The sequence below is a fragment of the Tiliqua scincoides genome, chromosome 4 (assembly GCF_035046505.1).
Source record: "Tiliqua scincoides isolate rTilSci1 chromosome 4, rTilSci1.hap2, whole genome shotgun sequence".
Taxonomy (NCBI): domain Eukaryota; kingdom Metazoa; phylum Chordata; class Lepidosauria; order Squamata; family Scincidae; genus Tiliqua; species Tiliqua scincoides.
In genome coordinates, this window is record NC_089824.1 from 17,021,950 (window position 1) to 17,026,361 (window position 4,412).

Consider the following 4,412-nt stretch of genomic DNA (forward strand, 5'->3'; position numbering starts at 1 on the left):
CACATACCATGGTTGCATGAAGTCTAATATATTAAAAATAAAATATTGAAATGAATGGGGATCCACATGAAATTGGCTCACAACCCCCCCCCCCCCAAGTGGGTCCCAACCCACAGTTTGAGAAACACTGCTTTGGTACAACAGAAGGCTTGAAGCCAGACCTGCATCCTGATATAGCATGATACAGGTGGGGTGGTCTAAAGTTGAACATGTATGAAGGTGCCATACTGAGTCAGTCCATTTGTCCATCTAGCTCAGTACAGGCATCCCCATATCCACAGATCCTTCATTCATGGTTCCAACTATCCATGGTTCAAAAATCCCCTCATAGGCAAATGACTTATATGCCTGTGGAGGGCTCCAGTCACAGGCGGATAAGTCATTTGCATGATAGGGGGATTTTTGAATCACTCTTTGTAAGGTTTGCTGCTATCCACAATTTTTGGTATACATGGTGACAGCTGGAACCTTTCCCCCATGGATATGGTGGGGTGCCTGCATTGTCTACACTGAATGGCAGCAGCTTTCCAGAGCTTCAGACAAGGACCTTTCCTGCCCTGTGTGGCAATTCCAGAGACAGAATTCAGGACCTTCTGCCTGAACAGCATAGGCTCTACCATTAAGCTGCAGCCCCTCCTGTGATGCTGTTTCACTAAGGTTGCCTGTTTCTTTCTTTCAAGGTTGCTTGAGTACATTTTGGGACAAGCTGAACCTAAACCAGGCTCAACCTGAACTGAAATGGAATCAAACTGCTGTCACTTGCTTAATGTCCAAAGATCATCTTTTAAACTGATCGCTGAGAAACAGCTGACAGGAGGTGGGGAGCATCTGGTTCAGACAAGCCTCATCTGAAAAGGATGGCTGATGGGTTCTGAGCTGTCTGTGACAGATCAGGAGAGAGATCTTGGGGTGGTGGTGGACAGGTCGATGAAAGTGTCAACCCAATGTGCGGCGGCAGTGAAGAAGGCCAATTCTATGCTGGGGATAATTAAGAAAAGGTATTGAGAACAAAGCAGCTAATATTATAATGCCATTGTACAAATCGATGGTAAGGCCACACCTGGAGTATTGTGTCCAGTTCTGGTTGCCGCATTTCAAAAAAGACATAGTGGAAATGGAAAAGGTGCAAAAGAGAGCGACTAAGATGATTACGGGGCTGGGGCACCTTCCTTATGAGGAAAGGCTATGGCATTTGGGCCTCTTCAGCCTAGAAAAGAGACACTTGAGGGGGGACATGATTGAGACATACAAAATTATGCAGGGGATGGACAGAGTGGATAGGGAGATGCTCTTTACACTCTCACATAACACCAGAACCAGGGGACATCCACTAAAATTGAGTGTTGGGAGAGTTAGATCAGACAAGAGAAAATATTTCTTTACTCAGCGTGTGGTTGGTCTGTGGAACTCCTTGCCACAGGATGTGGTGATGGCGTCTAGCTGGACGCCTTTAAAAGGGGATTGGACAAGTTTCTGGAGGAAAAATCCATTGCGGGGTACAAGCCATGATGTGTATGCGCAACCTCCTGATTTTAGAAATGGGTTATGTCAGAATACCAGATGCATTGGAGGGTGCCAGGATGAGGTTTCTTGTTTTCTGGTGTGCTCCCTGGGGCATTTGGTGGGCCGCTGTGAGATACAGGAAGCTGGACTAGATGGGCCTATGGCCTGATCCAGTGGGGCTGTTCTTATGTTCTTATGATATAAATGTTTCAGATCATCCAAGTAAGAGTTGAGTAGGACTTCAGCATATACAGTAGTAGGACATGCTAGACAGTCAAAGCCAGGGCTGTAAGGGAGAAGGCACACGTGAATTATCTTTGGAGAGGGATTCAGTATACATGTATAAATACAGAAGCAACCTGAGCAGATTTACTGCATGAAATGCAGGCCAAAGCACGTGTGTACACACATGCCCCTTGTGTGCTAACCAGGGTTGCTGCTGCCACCACCGGATGCTTAGGAAAGGTGTCGGATGGGTACGGCAAGGTAAAGATGCTGCCTCCTTCTTCTTGCTCTACCTGGTTCTCTTTGAACAAACAGGATGAGTGGAGCAGGACAGGGCAGAGCAAGAACAAAATGAGATGACACCAGAGCTGAAGGTCAGAGTGGGAGGATTCTGCCTTGCCGTGCTTCATCTTGCCATGTCCACCTGATCGCTTCTGTAAGCAGTTGGGTGGTGAGGAGGCAGTGCAGGAAGAGTGGTTAGCATCTGGATTTTTCTTTCCCTCCAGCAGCCTAAGAGGAAGAGGTAGGCTGCCAGTGCCCGGATCCTCTTCCTGCTTGGTGAATTGCAGAGCAAAATGAAGTGGGTCAGTGATTGGTGGGCTGGAGACAGGGCCGGAGCCATCAATGAGGCCAACTTAAGCTGTCGCCTCAGGCGGAGGTTTGGGGGGGTGCCCATTTCTGTCCACCCACATGCCTCCACTGCTCCTGCTTCAACTCTTTGGATTGCAAAAGGAAGAAGGAGTCAGAGAGAAGGGGGAATTGTGGAGGGGAGTGCTGAGCGAGAGCATTTCTTTTCTTTTTTAAATGAAAACTGAAAGTTTAGGGAAGGGGCCTGGAATATGGCAGGGGTGTATGGGATAGGCTTTTCCCCATGTCCTTCCCCCACCACTGTGACTACTACATGCCTGCCCCAAACCAGTTCCTAGAGAGGGAATTCCAGCTTGCAGTTTCTATAAATAGCGTGCTGCTATAAGCAGGTCAATGTGCTTTATCTCATGCCTGTTTACAAATATTTTTTTCTGCCTGCTAATTTCCCTGCCGATTGCGTCCTCTTTCCCGTGTTAAGTTAGCGCTTCAAGGGCACACACTGGCCCTCAACAAAGCACACCACGTGTGCAACAGAGGTGCCTTCTAATTGCACGCTGAGTTACTGCCTGCATGACCCTGACAATAGTTTTCCTTCCTGAATACCCAGCCTTGATGAACTATATTTTTTTCTCATGTGACAGGTTTATTCCTTTGTTGAAGAATTGTTTAAGAGCTATTTCATTGTATATTGCAAAGGTGTAATTGGGTTGTAGCAGGTTTATTTCTTTAATAGGTTAGGCAATAATTATATGTCATCCTTTTAGTGCATGAGGCTTTTATTCTTTCGAACATGCTGATAGTTTTTATCAGGCAACCAGTTAACAGCTTGGCTTGGCACCATCAACCTTCTCCCACCATCGGAGGGAGGGAGGGAGAAATTGATGTACAGGCTTATTCCTTTATTCTTTTTCAAATTGCCAAGCTAACATTTAAAATAGGAACCGTAAAGTGCTATTAAAAATAGATAGCTCAGCTGCCACTTGAGAGGGTGGCATGTGGCGCTCCAAAGTGGTTCCCTGCACACACGCAGGTGTACATACATTATATTCTTAAGCTGGTATAATGACCATTCCTGTTCCAAGGGAATCTTGGGAACTGTAGTTCATAAGAAAGGGCTGGAAAAGTTAGATTCTTCAGTGCACCACAGTCCTAAGGATTCTTTGGACGCAGCAATTAGCACAGAAGTTTGTTGTGAAATGTAGCAGCTGACGAGGATCAGGAAGAGTTGTGTTCAATATCCTTGCTCAACCATAAAGCTAACGGGGTGGGTTGGGCCAATTTCATTGCCTGGCTTAACCTACCTCATAGGACTGTTGTTGTGAGGCTATTAACACAATGCTCCAATTTGTGCATGTTCTGCAAAAATGCACATGGATACATCATCAACCTACAAAGTTGAAAGCAGTAAATGTAACAAACCTGCCAAACCAATTACATTCAACTGCATTAGATCAGCAAGCCAAAAACAACCCAAAGAAACCACAGAAGAGAAAGACAGGTTGAGGAGGCTACGGTTTATGGGTAACTTGGAGAAGTAAACACATATGCAGCCAAGCCAGGGCTGAAATAAAAATATTTTTGAACTGTCTGAGGAAATATGGAGGCATATGGAGGCAAATTTTAAGGCATATGGAACATTAACCACATGTTTAAACATTTGCCTTTAGCTGTGCAAATGTGCAACTGGTGGAACGTACTTAATGAGCCGCACAGATGACAGAAAGTTATAGTAGTCAAGAACATGTATATAGTTATAGTAGTCAAGGTGAGAGATGATCAGGGCATGAACTAGTACAACAATCTTCTTTTCATGGCACATTGATATCTATGACCTTCTCTATAGTCTTTGCTTCTTGTGATGTCACTTCCAGCTTCTGGAAGTTCTGCGGCTCTGTTTCTAGGGCAACTATCTGTAGTAACAAATTGTCTGTTCTCTGCTGGTGGAGGAAGTGGAAAAGACAATTCGTTGTTGTAGACAGTTGCGCTAAAAGCAGAATGGCAGAACCTGGGAGAGGTTTTTTTTAGCAGTTTTGAACCACTGCACTCCAAACTCCCATGGCCCACCAGCTGACCTTTCGCAACACGCCAGTATGTTT